This window comes from Carassius gibelio, chromosome B18, assembly GCF_023724105.1.
Source record: "Carassius gibelio isolate Cgi1373 ecotype wild population from Czech Republic chromosome B18, carGib1.2-hapl.c, whole genome shotgun sequence".
NCBI classification, from domain to species: Eukaryota; Metazoa; Chordata; class Actinopteri; order Cypriniformes; family Cyprinidae; genus Carassius; species Carassius gibelio.
Window position 1 is genome coordinate 26,213,285 of NC_068413.1, and position 25,883 is coordinate 26,239,167.

The 25,883-nt window shown below is 47.5% G+C and overlaps 1 protein-coding gene and 1 long non-coding RNA gene across 17 annotated transcripts in view; both read left to right on the forward strand.

Moving 5' to 3' along the window:
- LOC127977424 (genetic suppressor element 1-like) overlaps positions 1-25,883 on the forward strand; it is an 870,445-nt gene that overhangs the window by 632,746 nt on the left and 211,816 nt on the right. The window lies entirely within an intron of this gene.
- LOC127977429 (uncharacterized) overlaps positions 1-25,883 on the forward strand; it is a 56,754-nt gene that overhangs the window by 26,025 nt on the left and 4,846 nt on the right. For 15 of the 16 annotated variants that reach the window (XR_008158192.1, XR_008158188.1, XR_008158196.1 and 12 more), the window contains 2 exons: positions 1,363-1,995; positions 15,458-16,371. This is a non-coding gene — a long non-coding RNA (uncharacterized LOC127977429). Of the gene's footprint in view, positions 1-1,362; positions 2,629-11,245; positions 11,462-11,591; positions 11,852-13,837; positions 14,355-15,457; positions 16,372-25,883 lie in introns of those variants that run through there. The other variant, XR_008158187.1, reaches the window with a different exon arrangement.

Consider the following 25,883-nt stretch of genomic DNA (forward strand, 5'->3'; position numbering starts at 1 on the left):
TGCTAAGGTACCCAGGGTGGTTGCTAGGGTAATTGGGGCGGTTGCTAGGGTGTTGCTATGTGGTTGCTAGGGTACCCGGGGTGGTTGCTAGGCAGTTGCTATGGTCTCCTGGGTGGTTGCTATGATGTTACTAGGTGGTTGGTAGTTGTCACAGATGGTCACTATGTAGTTATTATAGAGTTCTTAGCCCATTTGAGCACTTAGCTAATCACTATTAGCATGTAGCTAATCACTGCTAGCATGACTAGCATGTTGGAAGTCCAGTGTGCTAGCATGAGTCAAAAAATCCAACCGCCATGTCTGTACGATGTTCTGATGCATAGATATAGGTCGTGCAAAACGGTTGCTAGGGTACTCCATTTGGTTGCTATGGAGTGGCTTTGCAGCTGCCAATGGTGATACTCCAAAGGCTGCTCGTCAATATAAACCAACCCCCATGCCTCTACGATGTTCTGATGCAGAGATATAGATCTTGCAAAACGGTTGCTAGGGTACTGTGTTTGGTTGCTAGGGAGTGGCCTTGCAGCTGCCAATGATGATACTTCAAAGTCTGCTTGACAATATAAACCAACCCCCATGCTTCTATGTCTTTCAGATGTTAAGATATCTATCTTTGGATTTTGGTTGCTAGGTAGCTCTTAATGGTTGCTAGGGCGTGGCTAGGTTGTCTTGAAGGAGATACATGATTGGCCGTTTGCTGCCCGAGTCAAACGAGCCCACCCTCATGTTCCTATGACACTTCTATCCAAAGTTATTCATTTGAACTTTTTCAATGGAAGTCTATGGGGCTTGTTGCTATGGTGCTCTATATGGTTGCTAGGGCGTGGCTTGATAGATTCACAGTGATCCTGAGAGACTGATTGGTTGCCTGATTCAAATGAGCCCGCCCCCTTGTCTCTATGACTATGTGATCCATAGTTATGTTCAATGCAAAATCCCTATGTAATTTCCCACAGTAGGAAAAACACATTGTTTCATGGGCGATCCCTCCCCATTGACTTAGTATGGGGCAACTTTGGGGGGCTCTTGCGCCCCAGGGGTCCAACTTATACCCCATTGCGGGGTATGATCGCGCACAGCCTGATAGCCTCTCCAAATGTGTCGATTCACATGTTTCTGCGAAATTCTCTCTCGGAGCTACGATCCGTCAAAGTTGGCCGTAATGCATTGTCTATGCGATTTTTCGGCCGTTTTTTCGCCCGGTGTACGAACATCGTACGCCCGATCGCTTATAAAAGTCATAGCACACCATTCCCGATTAGGCCGCACGATTTGACGCCTGTTTCGTTGGTCTGTGTCAAAAACTGCGGGACAAGTTACGCGCCGAAATTTTGGCGGAAGAAGAATAAGAATAACTAGAAGGTACATTTCCTGAAGAAAATGTGAGTGGTGCTTGCAGTGGCAAAACTCTGCGCCCTGTAGCCACCCATGATGCCTGTGTGATGTTTTGAAGCAGAGATAGAAGGATTTATATTGCTACATGGTTGCTAGGGTGCTCTATATGGTCGCTATGGTGTGACTATATAGTTTATGGGGTGATATTTAAAGATTATTTACCAGCCTGAATGCAAAAAGCCCAAGCCAGTGTTTCTATATAGTTATTTTTGCTGAGATACAGCTTTTAAATGTAGTTAAACAGTTGCTAGGGGGCTAAAATTGGTTGCTAGGGCATGGATATGAAGTTGTTATGTCACTACTTATGGACTGCTTGATAGGCCGAGTCAAAAGAGCCCTCTCCCAAGCCTCTATGACTTTCTGATCCAAAGATATGATGTCAGATAGTTTTTCCAATGTTAAGTCAATGGGATATTTTCGCACATTTTCTTCGCCCGCTGTACGATTATCGTAAGTCCGATTGCTTAGAAAAGTCATAGCACACCTCTCCTCAATATCCCGCACGATTTGACACCTCATTCATGGGTCTGTGACAAAAAATGCGGGAGGAGTAGCGTGCCAAAGTTTTGTCAAGGCGAATAGTAATAGTAACACTAGAAGGTACATTTCCTGAAGAAAATGTGAGTGGTGCTTGCAGTGGCAAAACTCTGCGCCCTGTAGCCACCCATGATGCCTGTGTGATGTTTTGAAGCAGAGATAGAAGGATTTATATTGCTACATGGTTGCTAGGGTGCTCTATATGGTTGCTATGGTGTGACTATATAGTTTATGGGGTGATATTTAAAGATTATTTACCAGCCTGAATGCAAAAAGCCCAAGCCAGTGTTTCTATATAGTTATTTTTGCTGAGATACAGCTTTTAAATGTGGTTAAACAGTTGCTAGGGGGCTAAAATTGGTTGCTAGGGCATGGATATGAAGTTGTTATGTCACTACTTATGGACTGCTTGATAGGCCGAGTCAAAAGAGTCCTCTCCCAAGCCTCTATGACTTTCTGATCCAAAGATATGATGTCAGATAGTTTTTCCTATGTTAAGTCAATGGGATATTTTCACACATTTTCTTCGCCCGCTGTACGATTATCGTAAGTCCGATTGCTTAGAAAAGTCATAGCACACCTCTCCTCAATATCCCGCACGATTTGACACCTCATTCATGGGTCTGTGACAAAAAATGCGGGAGGAGTAGCGTGCCAAAGTTTTGTCAAGGCGAATAGTAATAGTAACACTAGAAGGTACATTTCCTGAAGAAAATGTGAGTGGTGCTTGCAGTGGCAAAACTCGCCCCTCTGTTGCTAAGGTGTGGTTGCTATGGTACCCGGGGTGGTTGCTAGGGTGGTTGCTAGGGTCCCTATGATGGTTGCTAGGGCCGTTGCTAGGGTACCCAGGGTGGTTGCTAGGGTAATCGGGGTGGTTGCTAGGGTGTTGCTATGTGGTTGCTAGGGTACCCGGGGTGGTTGCTAGGGCGGTTGCTAGGGTCCCCATGATGGTTGCTAGGGCCGTTGCTAGGGTACTCAGGGTGGTTGCTAGGGTAATCGGGATGGTTGCTAGGGTGTTGCTATGTGGTTGCTAGGGTACCCGGGGTGGTTGCTAGGGCGGTTGCTAGGGTCCCCATGATGATTGCTAGGGCCGTTGCTAAGGTACCCAGGGTGGTTGCTAGGGTAATCGGGGCGGTTGCTAGGGTGTTGCTATGTGGTTGCTAGGGTACCCGGGGTGGTTGCTAGGGCGGTTGCTATGGTAACCTGGGTGGTTGCTAGGCAGTTGCTACGGTACTTGGGGTGGTTGCTAAGGTGTTGCTAGGCGGTTGCTAGGGTGTTTTGGCTGGTTGCTAGGCAGTTGCTATGGTCTCCTGTGTGGTTGCTATGATGTTACTAGGTGGTCGGTAGTTGTCACAGATGGTCACTATGTAGTTATTATAGAGTTCTTAGCCCATTTGAGCACTTAGCTAATCACTATTAGCATGTAGCTAATCACTGCTAGCATGACTAGCATGTTGGAAGTCCAGTGTGCTAGCATGAGTCAAAAAATCCAACCGCCATGTCTGTACGATGTTCTGATGCAGAGATATAGGTCGTGCAAAACGGTTGCTAGGGTACTGTGTTTAGTTGCTAAGGAGTGGCTTGGCAGCTGCCAATGGTGATACTCCAAAGGCTGCTCGCCAATATAAACCAACCCCCATGTCTCTACGATGATCTGATGCAGAGATATAGATCTTGCAAAACGGTTGCTAGGGTACTCCGTTTGGTTGCTAGGGAGTGGCCTGGCAACTGCCAATGATGATACTCCGAAGTCTGCTTGCTAGTCTGAATGATATAAACCAACCCCCATGCGTTTATGATATTCAGATTTGAAGATATCACTCTATGCTTTTGGTCGCTAGGGAGGTCCAAATGGTTGCTAGGGCGTGGCTATGAAGTGTTGAAGGTGATTCGTGATTGGCCATTTGCTGCCCCGAGTCAAACGAGCCAACCCTCATGTTTCTATGACACTTCTATCCAAAGTTATTCATTTTATATTTTTCAATGGAAGTCTATGGAGCTTGTTACTAAGGGGCTTGTTAATGGTTGCTAGGGCGTGGCTTGATAGCCTCATAACGACCCTGAGAGACTGATTGGTTGCCTGATTCAAATGAGCCCACCCCCTTGTCTCTATGACATTGTGATAGGTAGTTATGTTCAATGCAAAATCCCTATGTAATTTCCCACAGTAGGTGAAACACAATGTTTCATGGGCGATCCCTCACCATTGGTATAGAATGGGGCAACTTTGGGGGGCTCTTGCGCCCCAGGGGTACAACTTATACCCCATTGCGGGGTATGTTCTCACACAGCCTGATAGCCTCTCCAAATGTAGTGATTCACATGTTTCTGCGAAATTCTCTCTCGGAGCTATGATCCGTCAAAGTTGGCCGCAATGCATTGTCTATGGGATTTTTCGCCCGATTTTTCGCCCGGTGTACGAACATCGTACGCCCGATCGCTTATAAAAGTCATAGCACACCATTCCCGTATAGGCCGCACGATTTGACGCCTGTTTCGTTGGTCTGTGACGAAGACTGCGGGACTAGTTACGCGCCGAAATTCGTACGGAATCTATAAGAAGAAGAATAAGAATAATAAGTATGTGAGATAATAATAGTGATGCCTTGCCTCCGGCAAGCACCACTAACTAGAAGGTACATTTCCTGAAGAAAATGTGAGTGGTGCTTGCAGTGGCAAAACTCGCCCCTCTGTTGCTAAGGTGTGGTTGCTAAGGTACCCGGGGTGGTTGCTAGGGTCCCTATGATGGTTGCTAGGGCCGTTGCTAGGGTACCCAGGGTGGTTGCTAGGGTAATCGGGGTGGTTGCTAGGGTGTTGCTATGTGGTTGCTAGGGTACCCGGGGTGGTTGCTAGGGTCCCCATGATGGTTGCTAGGGCCGTTGCTAAGGTACTCAGGGTGGTTGCTAGGGTGTTGCTATGCGGTTGCTAGGGTACCCGGGGTGGTTGCTAGGGCGGTTGCTAGGGTCCCCATGATGGTTGCTAGGGCCTTTGCTAAGGTACCCAGGGTGGTTGCTTGGGTAATCGGGGTGGTTGCTAGGGTGTTGCTATGTGGTTGCTAGGGTACCCGGGGTGGTTGCTAGGGCGGTTGCTAGGGTCCCCATGACGGTTGCTAGGGCCGTTGCTAAGGTACCCAGGGTGGTTGCTAGGGTAATCGGGGTGGTTGCTAGGGTGCTGCTATGTGGTTGCTAGGGTACCCGGGGTGGTTGCTAGGGCGGTTGCTATGGTAACCTGGGTGGTTGCTAGGCAGTTGCTATGGTACTTGGGGTGGTTGCTAAGGTGTTGCTAGGCGGTTGCTAGGGTGTTTTGGCTGGTTGCTAGGCAGTTGCTATGGTCTCCTGGGTGGTTGCTATGATGTTACTAGGTGGTTGGTAGTTGTCACAGATGGTCACTATGTAGTTATTATAGAGTTCTTAGCCCATTTGAGCACTTAGCTAATCACTATTAGCATGTAGCTAATCACTGCTAGCATGACTAGCATGTTGGAAGTCCAGTGTGCTAGCATGAGTCAAAAAATCCAACCGCCATGTCTGTACGATGTTCTGATGCAGAGATATAGGTCGTGCAAAACGGTTGCTAGGGTACTCCGTTTGGTTGCTATGGAGTGGCTTGACAGCTGCCAATGATGATACTCCAAAGGCTGCCCGCCAATATAAACCAACCCCCATGCCTCTAGGATGTTCTGATGCAGAGATATAGATCTTGCAAAACGGTTGCTAGGGTACTGTGTTTGGTTGCTAGGGAGTGGCCTGGCAGCTGTCAATGATGATACTCCAATGGTCGCTTGCTAATATAAAACAACCCCCATGCTTCTATGTCTTTCAGATGTTAAGATATTTCTCTATACTTTGGGTTGCTAGGTAGCTCTTAATGGTTGCTAGGGCGTGGCTAGGTTGTCATGAAGGAGATACATGATTGGCCGTTTGCTGCCCGAGTCAAACGAGCCCACCCTCATGTTTCTATGACACTTCTATCCAAAGTTATTCATTTGATCTTTTTCAATGGAAGTCTATGGGGCTTGTTGCTATGGCGCTCTATATGGTTGCTAGGGCGTGGCTTGATAGATTCACAGTGATCCTGAGAGACTGATTGGTTGCCTGATTCAAATGAGCCCACCCCCTTGTCTCTATGACACTGTGATCCAGAGTTATGTTCAATACAAAATCCCTATGTAATGTCCCATAGCAGGAAAAGTCCTCCCTATACTTTGTATTAGGGCCATTTTTGGGGGGCTCTCGCGCCCCAGGGGTACAACTTATACCCTACTGCGGGGTATGTTCTCGCACAGCCTGATAGCCTCTCCAAATGTGGAGATTCACGTGTTTCTGCGAAATTCTCTCTCGGAGCTACGATCCGTCAAAGTTGGCCGCAATGCATTGTCTATGCGATTTTTCGCCCGTTTTTTCGCCCGGTGTACGAACATCGTACGCCCGATCGCTTATAAAAGTCATAGCACACCATTCCCGATTAGGCCGCACGATTTGACGCCTGTTTCGTTGGTCTGTGACAAAAACTGCGGGACTAGTTACGCGCCGAAATTTGTACGGATCTAGTATAATAATAATAATAATAACTAGAAGGTACATTTCCTGAAGAAAATGTGAGTGGTGCTTGCAGTGGCAAAACTCGGCGCCCTGTAGCCACCCATGATGCCTGTGTGATGTTGTGTAGCCATGATATAAGTTCTTTATATTGCTATATGGTTGCTAGGGTGATCTATATGGTTGCTATGGTGTGGCTATATAGTTTATGGGGTGATATTTAAAGATTATTTACCAGACTGAATCCAAAAAGCCCAAGCCAGTGTTTCTATATAGTTATTTGGCTGAGATAGAGCTTTTAAATGTAGTTAAACAGTTGCTAGGGTGCTAAAATTGGTTGCTATGGCATGGCTATGAAGTAGTTATGTCGCGACATATGGACTGTTTGATAGGCCGAGTCAAAAGAGGCCACTCACAAGCTTCTATGTCTTCCTGATCCTAAGATATGATGTCAGATCATTTTTCCAATGTTAAGTCTATGGGACATTTTCACGCAACTTTTTCGCCCGCTGTACGAATATCGTAAATCCGATTGCTAAGAAAAGTCACAGCACACCTCTCCTCAATAAGCTGCACGTTTTGACATCTCATTCACGGGTCTGTGACAAAAAATGGGGGAGGAGTAGCGCGTCAAAGTTTTGTCAAAGCGAATAGTAATAGTAACACTAGAAGGTACATTTCCTGAAGAAAATGTGAGTGGTGCTTGCAGTGGCAAAACTCGCCCCTCTGTTGCTAAGGTGTGGTTGGTAGGACCATTGCTAAGGTACACTTGGTTGCTATGATGGTTGCTAGGGCCCCCATGATGGTTGCTAGGGCCGTTGCTAGGGTACCCGGGATGGTTGCTAGGGTAATCAGGGTGGTTGCTAGGGTGTTGCTATGTGGTTGCTAGGGTACCTGGGGTGGTTGCTAGGGCGGTTGCTAGGGTACCCAGGGTGGTTGCTAGGGTAATCGGGATGGTTGCTAGGGTGTTGCTATGTGGTTGCTAGGGTACCCGGGGTGGTTGCTAGGGTTCCCATGATGGTTGCTAGGGCCGTTGCTAGGGTACCCAGGGTGGTTGCTAGGGTAATCGGGGCGGTTGCTAGGGTGTTGCTATGGGGTTGCTAGGGTACCCGGGGTGGTTGCTAGGGCGGTTGCTAGGGTCCCCATGATGGTTGCTAGGGCCGTTGCTAGGTTACCCAGGGTGGTTGCTAGGGTAATCGGGATGGTTGCTAGGGTGTTGCTATGTGGTTGCTAGGGTACCCGGGGTGGTTGCTAGGGCTGTTGCTAGGGTCCCCATGATGGTTGCTAGGGCCGTTGCTAAGGTACCCAGGGTGGTTGCTAGGGTAATTGGGGCGGTTGCTAGGGTGTTGCTAGGGTGTTTTGGCTGGTTGCTAGGCAGTTGCTAGGGTGTTTTGGCTGGTTGCTAGGCAGTTGCTATGGTCTCCTGGGTGGTTGCTATGATGTTACTAGGTGGTTGGTAGTTGTCACAGATGGTCACTATGTAGTTATTATAGAGTTCTTAGCCCATTTGAGCACTTAGCTAATCACTATTAGCATGTAGCTGATCACTGCTAGCATGACTAGCATGTTGGAAGTCCAGTGTGCTAGCATGAGTCAAAAAATCCAACCGCCATGTCTGTACGATGTTCTGATGCAGAGATATAGGTCGTGCAAAACGGTTGCTAGGGTACTCCATTTGGTTGCTATGGAGTGGCTTGGCAGCTGCCAATGGTGATACTCCAAAGGCTGCTCGTCAATATAAACCAACCCCCATGCCTCTACGATGTTCTGATGCAGAGATATAGATCTTGCAAAACGGTTGCTAGGGTACTGCGTTTGGTTGCTAGGGAGTGGCCTTGCAGCTGCCAATGATGATACTTCAAAGTGTGCTTGACAATATAAACCAACCCCCATGATTCTATGTCTTTCAGATGTTAAGATATCTATCTTTGGATTTAGGTTGCTAGGTAGCTCTTAATGGTTGCTAGGGCGTGGCTAGGTTGTCTTGAAGGTGATTCGTGATTGGCCGTTTGCTGTCCGAGTCAAACGAGCCCACCCTCATGTTTCTATGACACTTCTATCCAAAGTTATTCATTTGATCTTTTTCAATGGAAGTCTATGGGGCTTGTTGCTATGGTGCTCTATATGGTTGCTAGGGCGTGGCTTGATAGCTTCATAATGATCATGAGAGTCTGATTGGTTGCCTGATTCAAATGAGCCCACCCCCTTGTCTCTATGACTATGTGATCCATAGTTATGTTCAATGCAAAATCCCTATGTAATTTCCCACAGTAGGAAAAACACATTGTTTCATGGGCGATCCCTCCCCATTGGCTTAGTATGGGGCAACTTTGGGGGGCTCTTGCGCCCCAGGGGTACAACTTATACCCCATTGCGGGGTATGATCGCGCACAGCCTGATAGACTCTCCAAATGTGGTGATTCACATGTTTCTGCGAAATTCTCTCTCGGAGCTACGATCCGTCAAAGTTGGCCGTAATGCATTGTCTATGCGATTTTTCGGCCGTTATTTCGCCCGGTGTACGAACATCGTACGCCCGATCGCTTATAAAAGTCATAGCACACCATTCCCGATTAGGCCGTACGATTTGACGCCTGTTTCGTTGGTCTGTGTCTAAAACTGCGGGACAAGTTACGCGCCGAAATTTTGGCGGAAGAAGAATAAGAATAAGAATAATAAGTATGTGAGATAATAGTAGTAGTGCTTTGCCTCCGGCAAGCACCACTAATAAGTATGTGAGATAGTAATAGTGATGCCTTGCCTCCGGCAAGCACCACTAACTAGAAGGTACATTTCCTGAAGAAAATGTGAGTGGTGCTTGCAGTGGCAAAACTCACCCTCTGTTGCTATAGGGTGTTGTAATGAGGTTGCTAGGGTGGTTGCTAGGGTACCCGGGTTGGTTGCTATGGTACATGGGATGGTTGCTAGGGCGGTTGCTAGGGTCCCCATGATGGTTGCTAGGGCCGTTGCTAAGGTACCCAGGGTGGTTGCTAGGGTAATCGGGATGGTTGCTAGGGTGTTGCTATGTGGTTGCTAGGGTACCCGGGGTGGTTGCTAGGGCGGTTGCTAGGGTCCCCATGATGGTTGCTAGGGCCGTTGCTAAGGTACCCAGGGTGGTTGCTAGGGTAATCGGGATGGTTGCTAGGGTGTTGCTATGTGGTTGCTAGGGTACCCGGGGTAGTTGCTAGGGCGGTTGCTAGGGTCCCCATGATGGTTGCTAGGGCTGTTGCTAGGGTACCCAGGGTGGTTGCTAGGGTAATCGGGGTGGTTGCTAGGGTGTTGCTATGTGGTTGCTAGGGTACCCGGGGTGGTTGCTAGGGCGGTTGCTAAGGTCCCCATGATGGTTGCTAGGGCCGTTGCTAAGGTACCCAGGGTGGTTGCTAGGGTAATTGGGGCGGTTGCTAGGGTGTTGCTATGTGGTTGCTAGGGTACCCGGGGTGGTTGCTAGGCAGTTGCTATGGTAACCAGGGTGGTTGTTATGATGTTACTTGGTGGTTGGTAGTTGTCACAGATGGTCACTATGTAGTTATTATGGAGTTCTTAGCCCATTTGAGCACTTAGCTAATCACTATTAGCATGTAGCTAATCACTGCTAGCATGACTAGCATGTTGGAAGTCCAGTGTGCTAGCATGAGTCAAAAAATCCAACCGCCATGTCTGTACGATGTTCTGATGCAGAGATATAGGTCCTGCAAAACGGTTGCTAGGGTACTCCATTTGGTTGCTATGGAGTGGCTTGGCAGCTGCCAATGGTGATACTCCGAGGCTGCTCGCCAATATAAACCAACCCCCATGCCTCTACGATGTTCTGATGCAGAGATATAGATCTTGCAAAACGGTTGCTAGGGTACTGTGTTTGGTTGCTAGGGAGTGGCCTGGCAGCTGCCAACGATGATACTCCAATGGTTGCTTGCTAATATAAACCAACCCCCATGCTTCTATGTCTTTCAGATGTTAAGATATCTCTCTATACTTTGGGTTGCTAGGTAGCTCTTAATGGTTGCTAGGGCGTGGCTAGGTTGTCTTGAAGGAGATACATGATTGGCCGTTTGCTGCCCGAGTCAAACGAGCCCTCCCTCATGTTTCTATGACACTTCTATCCAAAGTTATTCATTTGATCTTTTTCAATGGAAGTCTATGGGGCTTGTTGCTATGGTGCTCTCTATGGTTGCTAGGGCGTGGTTTGATAGATTCACAGTGATCCTGAGAGACTGATTGGTTGCCTGATTCAAATGAGCCCACCCCCTTGTCTCTATGACACTGTGATGCAGAGTTATGTTCAATGCAAAATCCCTATGTAATTTCCCACAGTAGGAAAAACACATTGTTTCATTGGCGATCCCTCCCCATTGGCTTAGTATGGGGCAACTTTGGGGGGCTCTTGCGCCCCAGGGGTACAACTTATACCCCATTGCGGGGTATGATCGCGCACAGCCTGATAGCCTCTCCAAATGTGGTGATTCACATGTTTCTGCGAAATTCTCTCTCGGAGCTACGATCCGTCAAAGTTGGCCGTAATGCATTGTCTATGCGATTTTTCGGCCGTTATTTCGCCCGGTGTACGAACATCGTACACCCGATCGCTTATAAAAGTCATAGCACACCATTCCCGATTAGGCCGCACGATTTGACGCCTGTTTCGTTGGTCTGTGTCTAAAACTGCGGGACAAGTTACGCGCCGAAATTTTGGCGGAAGAAGAATAAGAATAAGAATAATAAGTATGTGAGATAATAGTAGTAGTGCTTTGCCTCCGGCAAGCACCACTAACTAGAAGGTACATTTCCTGAAGAAAATGTGAGTGGTGCTTGCAGTGGCAAAACTCTGCGCCCTGTTGCTAGGGTGTTGCAATGAGGTTGCTATGGTGGTTACTAGGGTACCCTGGGTGGTTGCTAGGGTCCACATGATGGTTGCTAAGGTACTAAGGGTGGTTGCTAGGGTAATCTGGGTGGTTGCTAGGGTCCCCGTAATGGTTGCTAGGGCCGTTGCTAAGGTACACAGGGTGGTTGCTAGGGAAATCGAGGTGGTTGCTAGGGTGTTGCTATGTGGTTGCTAGGGTACTTGGGGTGGTTGCTAGGGCGGTTGCTAGGGTCCCCATGATGGTTGCTAGGGCCATTGCTAAGGTACCCAGGGTGGTTGCTAGGGTAATCGGGATGGTTGCTAGGGTGTTGCTATGTGGTTGCTAGGGTACCCGGGGTGGTTGCTAGGGTGGTTGCTAGGGTCCCCATGATGGTTGCTAGGGCCATTGCTATGGTACCCAGGGTGGTTGCTAGGGTAATCAGGGCGGTTGCTAGGGTGTTGCTATGGGGTTGCTAGGGTACCCGGGGTGGTTGCTAGGGCGGTTGCTAGGGTCCCCATGATGGTTGCTAGGGCCGTTGCTAGGGTACCCAGGGTGGTTGCTAGGGTAATTGGGGTGGTTGCTAGGGTGTTGCTATGTGGTTGCTAGGGTACCCGGGGTGGTTGCTAGGGCGGTTGCTATGGTCCCCATGATGGTTGCTAGGGCCGTTGCTAAGGTACCCAGGGTGGTTGCTAGGGTAATCGGGATGGTTGCTAGGGTGTTGCTATGTGGTTGCTAGGGTACCCGGGGTGGTTGCTAGGGCGGTTGCTAGGGTCCCCATGATGGTTGCTAGGGCCGTTGCTAAGGTACCCAGGGTGGTTGCTAGGGTAATTGGGGCGGTTGCTAGGGTGTTGCTATGTGGTTGCTAGGGTACGCGGGGCGGTTGCTAGGGCGGTTGCTATGGTAACCTGGGTGGTTGCTAGGCAGTTGCTATGGTACTTGGGGTGGTTTCTAAGGTGTTGCTAGGCGGTTGCTAGGGTGTTTTGGCTGGTTGCTAGGCAGTTGCTATGGTCTCCTGTGTGGTTGCTATGATGTTACTAGGTGGTTGGTAGTTGTCACAGATGGTCACTATGTAGTTATTATAGAGTTCTTAGCCCATTTGAGCACTTAGCTAATCACTATTAGCATGTAGCTAATCACTGCTAGCATGACTAGCATGTTGGAAGTCCAGTGTGCTAGCATGAGTCAAAAAATCCAAACGCCATGTCTGTACGATGTTCTGATGCAGAGATATAGGTCGTGCAAAACGGTTGCTAGGGTACTCCGTTTGGTTGCTATGGAGTGGCTTGGCAGCTGCCAATGGTGATACTCCAAAGGCTGCTCGCCAATATAAACCAACCCCCATGCCTCTACGATGTTCTGATGCAGAGATATAGATCTTGCAAAACGGTTGCTAGGGTACTGTGTTTGGTTGCTAGGGAGTGGCCTGGCAGCTGCCAATGATGATACTCCAATGGTTGCTTGCTAATATAAACCAACCCCCATGTTTCTATGTCTTTCAGATGTTAAGATATCTATCTTTGGATTTAGGTTGCTAGGTAGCTCTTAATGGTTGCTAGGGCGTGGCTATAAAGTGTTGAAGGTGATTCGTGATTGGCCGTTTGCTGCCCGAGTCAAACGAGCCCACCCTCATGTTTCTATGACACTTCTATCCAAAGTTATTCATTTACTCATTTTCAATGGAAGTCTATGGGGCTTGTTGCTATGGTGCTCTATATGGTTGCTAGGGCGTGGCTTGATAGCTTCATAATGATCATGAGAGTCTGATTGGTTGCCTGATTCAAATGAGCCCACCCCCTTGTCTCTATGACACTGTGATCCAGAGTTATGTTCAATACAAAATCCCTATGTAATTTCCCATAGTAGGAAAAGCACAGTGTTTCATGGGCGATCCCTCACCATACTATGTCAATGGGGCAACTTTGGGGGTCTCTAGCACCCCAGGGGTACAACTTGTACCCCTCTGAGAGGTGTCCTCTCGCACAGCCTGATAGCCTCTCCAAATGTGGTGATTCACATGTTTCTGCGAATTTCTCTCTCGGAGCTACGATCCGTCAAAGTTGGCCGTAATGCATTGTCTATGCGATTTTTCGGCCGTTATTTCGCACGGTGTACGAACATCGTACGCCCGATCGCTTATAAAAGTCATAGCACACCATTCCCGATTAGGCCGCACGATTTGATGCCTGTTTCGTTGGTCTGTGTCAAAAACTGCGGGACTAGTTACGCGCCGAAATTTTGGCGGAAGAAGAATAAGAATAACTAGAAGGTACATTTCCTGAAGAAAATGTGAGTGGTGCTTGCAGTGGCAAAACTCGACCCTCTGTTGCTAAGGTGTGGTTGCTAGGGTACCCGGGGTGGTTGCTAGGGTCCCTATGATGGTTGCTAGGGCCGTTGCTAGGGTAGCCAGCGTAGTTGCTAGGGTAATTGGGGTGGTTGCTAGGGTGTTGCTATGTGGTTGCTAGGGTACCCGGGGTGGTTGCTAGGGCGGTTGCTAGGGTCCCCATGATGGTTGCTAGGGCCGTTGCTAAGGTACCCAGGGTGGTTGCTAGGGTAATTGGGGCGGTTGCTAGGGTGTTGCTATGTGGTTGCTAGGGTACCCGGGGTGGTTGCTAGGGCGGTTGCTAGGGTCCCCATGATGGTTGCTAGGGCCGTTGCTAGGGTACCCAGGTTGGTTGCTAGGGTAATCGGGGTGGTTGCTAGGGTGTTGCTATGTGGTTGCTAGGGTACCCGGGGTGGTTGCTAGGGCGGTTGCTAGGGTCCCCATGATGGTTGCTAGGGCCGTTGCTAGGGTACCCATGTTGGTTGCTAGGGTAATCGGGGTGGTTGCTAGGGTGTTGCTATGTGGTTGCTAGGGTACCCGGGGTGGTTGCTAGGGCGGTTGCTAGGGTCCCCATGATGGTTGCTAGGGCCGTTGCTAGGGTACCCAGGGTGGTTGCTAGGGTAATCGGGGTGGTTGCTAAGGTGTTGCTAGGCGGTTGCTAGGGTACCCGGGGTGGTTGCTAGGCAGTTGCTATGGTCTCCTGGGTGGTTGCTATGATGTTACTAGGTGGTTGGTAGTTGTCACAGATGGTCACTATGTAGTTATTATAGAGTTCTTAGCCCATTTGAGCACTTAGCTAATCACTATTAGCATGTAGCTAATCACTGCTAGCATGACTAGCATGTTGGAAGTCCAGTGTGCTAGCATGACTCAAAAAATCCAACCGCCATGCCCCTACGATGTTCTGATGCAGAGATATAGATCTTGCAAAACGGTTGCTAGGGTACTGTGTTTGGTTGCTAGGGAGTGGCCTGGCAACTGCCAATGATGATACTCCGAAGTCTGCTTGCTAGTATGAATGATATAAACCAACCCCCATGCCTTTATGATATTCAGATTTGAAGATATCTCTCTATGCTTTTGGTCGCTAGGGAGGTCCAAATGGTTGCTAGGGCGTGGCTATGAAGTGTTGAAGGTGATTTGTGATTGGCCATTTGCTGCCCCGAGTCAAACGAGCCAACCCTCATGTTTCTATGACACTTCTATCCAAAGTTATTCATTTTTTATTTTTCAATGGAAGTCTATGGAGCTTGTTGCTATGGTGCTCTATATGGTTGCTAGGGCGTGGCTTGATAGCTTCATAATGATCATGAGAGTCTGATTGGTTGCCTGATTCAAATGAGCCCACCCCCTTGTCTCTATGACTATGTGATCCATAGTTATGTTCAATGCAAAATCCCTATGTAATTTCCCACAGTAGGAAAAACACATTGTTTCATGGGCGATCCCTCCCCATTGGCTTAGAATGGGGCAACTTTGGGGGGCTCTTGCGCCCCAGGGGTACAACTTATACCCCATTGCGGGGTATGATCGCGCACAGCCTGATAGCCTCTCCAAATGTGGTGATTCACATGTTTCTGCGAAATTCTCACTCGGAGCTACGATCTGTCAAAGTTGGCCGCAATGCATTGTCTATGGGATTTATCGCCCGATTTATCGCCCACCGGACGAACATCGTACGCCCGATTGCTTATAAAAGTCATAGCACACCATTCCCGTATAGGCCGCACGATTTGACGCCTGTTTCGTTGGTCTGTGACGAAAACTGCGGGACTAGTTACGCGCCGAAATTTGTACGGATCTATAAGAATCAGAATAATAACTAGAAGGTACATTTCCTGAAGAAAATGTGAGTGGTGCTTGCAGTGGCAAAACTCGCCCCTCTGTTGCTAAGGTGTGGTTGGTAGGGTACCAGGGGTGGTTACTAGGGTCCCTATGATGGTTGCTAGGGCCGTTGCTAGGGTACCCAGCATGGTTGCTAGGGTAATCGGGGTGGTTGCTAGGGTGTTGCTATGTGGTTGCTAGGGTACCCGGGGTGGTTGCTAGGGTCCCCATGATGGTTGCTAGGGTCGTTGCTAAGGTACTCAGGGTGGTTGCTAGGGTGTTGCTATGCGGTTGCTAGGGTACCCGGGGTGGTTGCTACGGCGGTTGCTAGGGTCCCCATGATGGTTGCTAGGGCCGTTGCTAAGGTACCCAGGGTGGTTGCTAGGGTAATTGGGGCGGTTGCTAGGGTGTTGCTATGTGGTTGCTAGGGTACCCGGGGTGGTTGCTAGGGCGGTTGCTAGGGTCCCCATGATGGTTGCTAGGGCCGTTGCTAAGGTACCCAGGGTGGTTGCTAGGGTAATTGGGGCGGTTGCTAGGGTGTTGCTATGTGGTTGCTAGGGTACCCGGGGTGGTTGCTAGGGCGGTTGCTATGGTAACCTGGGTGGTTGCTAGGCAGTTGCTACGGTACTTGGGGTGGTTGCTAAGGTGTTGCTAGGCGGTTGCTAGGGTGTTTTGGCTGGTTGCTAGGCAGTTGCTATGGTCTCCTGGGTGGTTGCTATGATGTTACTAGGTGGTTGGTAGTTGTCACAGATGGTCACTATGTAGTTATTATAGAGTTCTTAGCCCATTTGAGCACTTAGCTAATCACTATTAGCATGTAGCTAATCACTACTAGCATGACTAGCATGTTGGAAGTCCAGTGTGCTAGCATGAGTCAAAAAATCCAACCGCCATGTCTGCACGATGTTCTGATGCAGAGATATAGGTCGTGCAAAACGGTTGCTAGGGTACTCCATTTGGTTGCTATGGAGTGGATTGGCAGCTGCCAATGGTGATACTCCAAAGGCTGCTCGCCAATATAAACCAACCCCCATGCCTCTACGATGTTCTGATGCGGAGATATAGATCTTGGAAAACGGTTGCTAGGGTACTGTGTTTGGTTGCTAGGGAGTGGCCTGGCAGCTGCCAATGATGATACTTCAAAGTCTGCTTGACAATATAAACCAACCCCCATGCTTCTATGTCTTTCAGATGTTAAGATATCTCTCTATACTGTGGGTTGCTAGGTAGCTCTTAATGGTTGCTAGGGCGTGGCTAGGTTGTCTTGAAGGAGATACATGATTGGCCGTTTGCTGCCCGAGTCAAACAAGCCCACCCTCATGTTTCTATGACGCTTCTATGCAAAGTTATTAATTTGATCTTTTTCAATGGAAGTCTACGGGGCTTGTTGCTATGGCGCTCTATATGGTTGCTAGGGCGTGGCTTGATAGATTCACAGTGATCCTGAGAGGCTGATTGGTTGCCTGATTCAAATGAGCCCACCCCCTTGTCTCTATGACACTGTGATCCTGAGTTATGTTCAATACAATATCCCTATGTAATTTCCCATAGTAGGAAAAGCACATTGTTTCATGGGCGATCCCTCACCATACTATGTCAATGGGGCAACTTTGGGGGTCTCTAGCACCCCAGGGGTACAACTTGTACCCCTCTGAGAGGTGTCCTCTCGCACAGCCTGATAGCCTCTCCAAATGTGGTGATTCACATGTTTCTGCGAATTTCTCTCTCGGAGCTACGATCCGTCAAAGTTGGCCGTAATGCGTTGTCTATGCGATTTTTCGGCCGATATTTCGCCCGGTGTACGAACATCGTACGCCCGATCGCTTATAAAAGTCATAGCACACCATTCCCGATTAGGCCGCACGATTTGACGCCTGTTTCGTTGGTCTGTGACGAAAACTGCTGGACTAGTTACGCGCCGAAATTTGTACGGAAGAATAATAATAAGAATAATAAGTATGTGAGATAATAGTAGTAGTGCTTTGCCTCCGGCAAGCACCACTAATAATAAGTATGTGAGATAGTAATAGTGATGCCTTGCCTCCGGCAAGCACCACTAACTAGAAGGTACATTTCCTGAAGAAAATGTGAGTGGTGCTTGCAGTGGCAAAACTCGCCCCTCTGTTGCTAGGGTGTTGCAATGAGGTTGCTAAGGTGGTTGCTAAGGTACCCTGGGTGGTTGCTAGGGTAATCGGGGCGGTTGCTAGGGTGTTGCTATGTGGTTGCTAGGGTACCCGGGGTGGTTGCTAGGGTCCCCATGATGGTTGCTAGGGCCGTTGCTAGGTTACCCAGGGTGGTTGCTAGGGTAATCGGGGTGGTTGCTAGGGTGTTGCTATGCGGTTGCTAGGGTACCCGGGGTGGTTGCTAGGGCGGTTGCTAGGGTCCCCATGATGGTTGCTAGGGCCGTTGCTAAGGTACCCAGGGTGGTTGCTAGGGTAATTGGGGTGGTTGCTAGGGTGTTGCTATGCGGTTGCTAGGGTACCCGGGGTGGTTGCTAGGGCGGTTGCTAGGGTCCCCATGATGGTTGCTAGGGCCGTTGCTAAGGTACCCAGGGTGGTTGCTAGGGTAATCGGGGCGGTTGCTAGGGTGTTGCTATGTGGTTGCTAGGGTACCCGGGGTGGTTGCTAGGGCGGTTGCTATGGTAACCTTGGTGGTTGCTAGGCAGTTGCTACGGTACTTGGGGGGGTTGCTAAGGTGTTGCTAGGCGGTTGCTAGGGTGTTTTGGCTGGTTGCTAGGCAGTTGCTATGGTCTCCTGGGTGGTTGCTATGATGTTACTAGGTGGTTGGTAGTTGTCACAGATGGTCACTATGTAGTTATTATAGAGTTCTTAGCCCATTTGAGCACTTAGCTAATCACTATTAGCATGTAGCTAATCACTGCTAGCATGACTAGCATGTTGGAAGTCCAGTGTGTTAGCATGAGTCAAAAAATCCAACCGCCATGTCTGTACGATGTTCTGATGCAGAGATATAGGTCGTGCAAAACGGTTGCTAGGGTACTCCATTTGGTTGCTATGGAGTGGCTTGGCAGCTGCCAATGGTGATACTCCAAAGGCTGCTCGTCAATATAAACCAACCCCCATGCATCTACGATGTTCTGATGCAGAGATATAGATCTTGCAAAACGGTTGCTAGGGTACTGTGTTTGGTTGCTAGGGAGTGGCCTGGCAACTGCCAATGATGATACTTCAAAGTCTGCTTGCTAATATAAACCAACCCCCATGCTTCTATGTCTTTCAGATGTTAAGATATCTATCTTTGGATTTTGGTTGCCAGGTAGCTCTTAATGGTTGCTAGGGCGTGGCTAGGTTGTCATGAAGGAGATACATGATTGGCCGTTTGCTGCCCGAGTCAAACGAGCCCACCCTCATGTTTCTATGACACTTCTATCCAAAGTTATTCATTTGATCTTTTTCAATGGAAGTCTATGGGGCTTGTTGCTATGGCGCTCTATATGGTTGCTAGGGCGTGGCTTGATAGATTCACAGTGATCCTGAGAGACTGATTGGTTGCCTGATTCAAATGAGCCCACCCCCTTGTCTCTATGACTATGTGATCCATAGTTATGTTCAATGCAATATCCCTATGTAATTTCCCACAATAGGAAAAACACATTGTTTCATGGGCGATCCCTCACCATTGGCTTAGTATGGGGCAACTTTGGGGGGCTCTTGCGCCCCAGGGGTACAACTTATACCCCATTGAGGGGTATGATCGCGCACAGCCTGATAGCCTCTCCAAATGTGGTGATTCGCGTGTTTCTGCGATATTCTCTCTCGGAGCTACGATCCGTCAAAGTTGGCCGCAATGCATTGTCTATGTGATTTTTCGCCCGATTTTTCGCCCGGTGTACGAACATCGTACGCCCGATCGCTTATAAAAGTCATAGCACACCATTCCCGAATAGGCCGCACGATTTGACGCCTGTTTCGTTGGTCTGTGACGAAAACTGCGGGACTAGTTACGCGCCGAAATTTGTACGGAAGAATAATAATAATAACTAGAATTAAAAGTTAGTGAACTAACTTTGATGTTGGCTTGGCCATCTTGGCCATGGAGCAAAAGAGCCAAAGTACTTGTGTGCCCAACATTGAGTTGCCCCGCTGCAAAATTAATACACATAATAATGCCATAAAAAAATACACCTGCAACAGTCTTTTTCCATGCTCCCTTGCTGTTTTCTTTTTTTAATAAAAAGCCTGGGCTATGATAACAGCTATGACAGGGTTGTCTAGCTGGATGTGAAATAAGTCATGCCTATTTTTCTCGTGTATGTATTTCACAGTCCTGCCACCGTCGCGTTGTGGGCAACGACACACAAGATTACTGAAACAATGCATTTTAAATCAAGGAGATCATAAGGGGTCCAAGCACAATGGTTTGTATAGATGATGCAGTTACACACTGTTTAAAATTGTTTAATTTGTACTGTGTGTTCATTCTATTTATTTATTTGTGCTATTTACATAATGTTTACTTTTTTTAAGTTTGTTTTTGTTAATGTAAAATAGCACTGCATAGTCTTCACTGTAAGATAAAATACACAATCAAACCAAAATGTATTCAGACACCTTCAACATTTCTCACATAATCACAGTTTATTTGCTGTAGTTTAGAAAGTGGTAATAATATATGACAATAACTCAGAACAAATTCATCTTGATAATTTCGGATAACTTTGATAAAAAGATATGTAATGGAATCAACCAAAACTTCAGACTGTCAGTATGACAATATTTACACAACTATCAATACTTTGTTGAACAGTTACCAAGCAAGAAATGCTTCATTTGGTTCAGTCTGTGGTGTGAAAAGGTTGCATTAACAATTAAAGAAAGAAACACTTAAGCAAAACATGGGCAGGTCCTTAATTATTATTTTTTTAAATAAATTTCACTGGTAGCCTACTGTATGAAGAATTAGTGGGTATAATATTTCACAGATCACTATTTTGCCATACTCACTTACATAAATGAACTAGTGGCCTGCACCCACTAGTAAAACAATTCTATCTGATTTTTGGATTGACTTTGGATACATTCTTGTACTACAAGGTAATTCAGTCAAGAGCAGTGAGTGATTTACTTTCATTTTCATACATTAAAGACTCTGACAGCAGAGCTTGTAAATTAGGCGCGGTCCCTTTAAGAGACAAACGCATCCATTATGATGATACACATCCGATTTTTTTTTTGCAAATCTTTACTTTCACTTAAGACATAACCACATATTTATTCGAACACACTTTCCAACACGGGTATTTCGACATATTTTGTATGTATTTGTTGTCGGTACAAAAGCAAGAAGACTTTGAGACGCGTCTCTGCTTGCTCCCTGAACACCAGAACACCGCGCTGCTGAATTGAGCTCTTTTGCTTTTCGCTCTTTTTTCTGTTTATTTAAACTGCGATTTGAATTTGTTCGTTCAGGTCCAGGAGGAAGTGAACGTCCTGAACGGCAGCTCTGTTCAGTGTTGCTGTCCCTGTCCGCGATACGCGCGGCTCTCTCTCGTGCACACGCGCCATCAGCTGCTCAGTTGTTTCCCGCAGCGCGGGGCTGAAGCGCGAGCTCACTGTGACGTTCCGCCTGATGATTCAGTTAGAAACCAGCTAAGACCAGCGTGTCAGTGGCCAAAACTACTTTAAAACCATTTAATATATTATTCAAATTGTTTTGTGCCGTTTCGCTGCAGTGTTTTAATGTGAAAGGCTGTAAATGTGTACTTCAAGTGTTCAGAGAAATACATGGCGAGCTCGCTGTGATGTTCAGCCTGATGATTCAGTTAGAAACCAGCTAAGACCAGCGTGACAGTGGCCAAAACTACTTTAAAACCATTTAATATATTATTCTAATTGTTTTGTGCCGTTTCGCTGCAGTGTTTTAATGTGAAAGGCTGTAAATTCTCTGTGGACTTCAAGTGTTCAGAGAAATACATTGCCAGCTCGCGAGCAGTTGGCTGCCGCGAATATATAATGTTATTACTTTAAACAGTTCAGAAACATCTGATTTTAGCTCTTGGTGTGTTCTAACGTGTGGATTGCGTGTAATCGCGTTTTTAAAAGGTCTTAAATAAGAATGAATTCGCTAGTTCTCGGCTCCGTGTAGACAGCCTGGGCTGAGCAGCAGTATTTTTAACCAGTTTAAAAGTGAAACGAAACCCGACTCCGCCCCTAAATGTCATTGCAACTGTAGGGGCGCAATTTTTTTATTTTTTTTTTACATTTAAAAATTAATAAAAAAAAAAAACTTTAAGTCTGATCACTCTGAAAAGATATAGCACACACCACCCCTCTATCCCGCAGGTGTCTGCCGAGTTTGGGGCTTGTGGCTTTAAAGCCCTAGGAGGAGTAGCGTTCAGAATTTTTTTCTCAGAAGAATAATAATAATAAAAATAAAAATAAGTTTAAATAGCATAACAGTATGTTGGCTTGTTGCCAAGCCAACATAATAATAATAATAAGTATGTGAGATAATAATAGTGATGCTTTGCCTCCGGCAAGCACCACTAACTAGAAGGTACATTTCCTGAAGAAAATGTGAGTGGTGCTTGCAGTGGCAAAACTCGCCCCTCTGTTGCTAGGGTGTTGCAATGAGGTTGCTATGGTGGTTACTAGGGTGGTTGCTAGGGTCCACATGATGGTTGCTAAGGTACCAAGGGTGGTTGCTAGGGTAATCGGGGTGGTTGCTAGGGTGTGGCTATGTGGTTGCTAGGGTACCCGGGGTGGTTGCTAGGGCGGTTGCTAGGGTCCCCATGATGGTTGCTAGGGCCGTTGCTAGGGTACTCAGGGTGGTTGCTAGGGTGTTGCTATCTGGTTGCTAGGGTACCCGGGGTGGTTGCTAGGGCGGTTGCTAGGGTCCCCATGATGGTTGCTAGGGCCGTTGCTAAGGTAACCAGCGTGGTTGCTAGGGTAATCGGGATGGTTGCTAGGGTGTTGCTATGTGGTTGCTAGGGTACCCGGGGTGGTTGCTAGGGTGGTTGCTAGGGTCCCCATGATGGTTGCTAGGGCCGTTGCTAGGCTACCCAGGGTGGTTGCTAGGGTAATCGGGGCGGTTGCTAGGGTGTTGCTATGTGGTTGCTAGGGTACCCGGGGTGGTTGCTAGGGCGGTTGCTAGGGTCCCCATGATGGTTACTAGGGCCGTTGCTAAGGTACCCAGGGTGGTTGCTAGGGTAATTGGGGCGGTTGCTAGGGTGTTGCTATGGGGTTGCTAGGGTACCCGGGGCGGTTGCTGGGCAGTTGCTATGGTAACCAGGGTGGCTGTTATGATGTTACTAGGTGGTTGGTAGTTGTCACAGATGGTCACTATGTAGTTATTATAGAGTTCTTAGCCCATTTGAGCACTTAGCTAATCACTATTAGCATGTAGCTAATCACTGCTAGCATGACTAGCATGTTGGAAGTCCAGTGTGCTAGCATGAGTCAAAAAATCCAACCGCCATGTCTGTACGATGTTCTGATGTAGAGATATAGGTCGTGCAAAACGGTTGCTAGGGTACTCCGTTTGGTTGCTAGGGAGTGGCTTGGCAGCTGCCAATGATGATACTCCAAAGTCTGCTTGACTATATAAACCAATCCCCATGTCTGTACAATGTTCTGATGCAGAGATATTGGTTTTGAAAAATGGTTGCTAGGGTACTCTGGTTGGTTGCTAGGGAGTGGCCTTGCAGCTGCCAATGATGATACTTCAAAGTCTGCTTGACAATATAAACCAACCCCCATGCTTCTATGTCTTTCAGATGTTAAGATATCTCTCTTTGGATTTAGGTTGCTAGGTAGCTCTTAATGGTTGCTAAGGCGTGGCTAGGTTGTCTTGAAGGTGATACGTGATTGGCCGTTTGCTGCCCGAGTCAAATGAGCCCACCCTCATGTTTCTATGACACTTCTATCCAAAGTTATTCATTTGATCTTTTTCAATGGAAGTCTATGGGGCTTGTTGCTATGGTGCTCTATATGGTTGCTAGGGCGTGGCTTGATAGCTTCATAATGATCATGAGAGTCTGATTGGTTGCCTGATTCAAATGAGCCCACCCCCTTGTCTCTATGACACTGTGATGCCGAGTTATGTTCAATACAATATCCCTATGTAATTTCCCATTGTAGGAAAAACACAGTGTTTCATGGGCGATCCCGCACCATTGTATGTCTATGGGGCAACTTTGGGGGTCTCTAGCGCCCCAGGGGTACAACTTGTACCCCTCTGCGAGGTATGTTCTCGCACAGCCTTATAGCCTCTCCAAATGTGGTGATTCACATGTTTCTGCGAAATTCTCTCTCAGAGCTATGCTCCGTCAAATTTTTTTTTAATGCATTTTCTATGGGACGTTTTTCGGCCGATTTTTCGCCCGCTGTACGAACATCGTACGCCCGATCGCTTATAAAAGTCATAGCACACCTCTCCTCAATAGGGCGCACGATTTGACGCCTGTTTGGTTGGTCTGTGACAAAAACTGCGGGACGAGTTACGCGCCGAAGTTTTGTACGGAAGAAGTAAGAAGAAGAAGAAGAATAACTAGAAAGTACATTTCCTGAAGAAAATGTGAGTGGTGCTTGCAGTGGCAAATCTCTGCGCCCTGTAGCCACCCATGATGCCTGTGTGATGTTTTGGAGCCGTGATATAAGTTCTTTATAGTACTATATGGTTGCTAGGGTGCTCTATATGGTTGCTATGGTGTGGCTATATAGTTCATAGAGTGATACTTAAAGATGATTTACCAAAAAGCCCAAGACAGTGTATCTATATGGTTATTTTGATTATATATAGCTTTTAAATGTTGTTAAACAGTTGCTAGGGTGCTAAAATTGGTTGCTATGGCATGGCTATGAAGTAGTTATGTCAGTACTTATGGACTGCTTGATAGGCCGATTCAAAAGAGCCCTCTGCCAAGCCTCTATGACTTACTGATCCAAAGATATGATGTCAGATAGTTTGTCCAATGTTAAGTCAATGGGATATTTTCACACATTTTCTTCGCCCGCTGTACGATTATCGTAAGTCCGATTGCTTAGAAAAGTCATAGCACACCTCTCCTCCATAAGTCGCACGTTTTGACATCTCATTCATGGGTCTGCGACAAAAAATGCGGGAGGAGTAGCGCGCCAAAGTTTTGTCAAGGCGAATAGTAATAGTAACACTAGAAGGTACATTTCCTGAAGAAAATGTGAGTGGTGCTTGCAGTGGCAAAACTCGGCGCCCTGTAGCCACCCATGATGCCTGTGTGATGTTGTGTAGCCATGATATAAGTTCTTTATATTGCTATATGGTTGCTAGGGTGATCTATATGGTTGGTATGGTGTGGCTATATAGTTTATGGGGTGATATTTAAAGATTATTTACCAGACTGAATCCAAAAAGCCCAAGCCAGTGTTTCTATATAGTTATTTGGCTGAGATAGAGCTTTTAAATGTAGTTAAACAGTTGCTAGGGTGCTAAAATTGGTTGCTATGGCATGGCTATGAAGTAGTTATGTCGCGACATATGGACTGTTTGATAGGCCGAGTCAAAAGAGGCCACTCACAAGCTTCTATGTCTTCCTGATCCTAAGATATGATGTCAGATCATTTTTCCAATGTTAAGTCTATGGGACATTTTCACGCAACTTTTTCGCCCGCTGTACGAATATCGTAAATCCGATTGCTAAGAAAAGTCATAGCACACCTCTCCTCAATAAGCTGCACGTTTTGACATCTCATTCACGGGTCTGTGACAAAAAATGGGGGAGGAGTAGCGCGTCAAAGTTTTGTCAAAGCGAATAGTAATAGTAACACTAGAAGGTACATTTCCTGAAGAAAATGTGAGTGGTGCTTGCAGTGGCAAAACTCGCCCCTCTGTTGCTAGGTTGTAGCAATGAGGTTGCTAGGGTGGTTGCTAGGGTCCCCCGGGTGGTTGCTAGGGTCCCCATGATGGTTGCTAGGGCGGTTGCTAGGGAACCCAGGGTGGTTGCTAGGGTAATCGGGGTGGTTGCTAGGGTGTTGCTATGTGGTTGCTAGGGTACCCGGGGTGGTTGCTAGGGCAGTTGCTAAGGTCCCCATGATGGTTGCTAGGGCCGTTGCTAGGGTACCCAGGGTGGTTGCTAGGGTAATCGGGGTGGTTGCTAGGGTGTTGCTATGTGGTTGCTAGGGTACCCGGGGTAGTTGCTAGGGCGGTTGCTAGGGTCCCCATGATAGTTGCTAGGGCCGTTGCTAAGGTACCCAGGGTGGTTGCTAGGGTAATTGGGGCGGTTGCTAGGGTGTTGCTATGTGGTTGCTAGGGTACCCGGGGTGGTTGCTAGGGCGGTTGCTAGGGTCCCCATGATAGTTGCTAGGGCCGTTGCTAAGGTACCCAGGGTGGTTGCTAGGGTAATTGTGGCGGTTGCTAGGGTGTTGCTATATGGTTGCTAGGGTACCCGGGGTGGTTGCTAGGGCGGTTGCTAGGGTCCCCATGATGGTTGCTAGG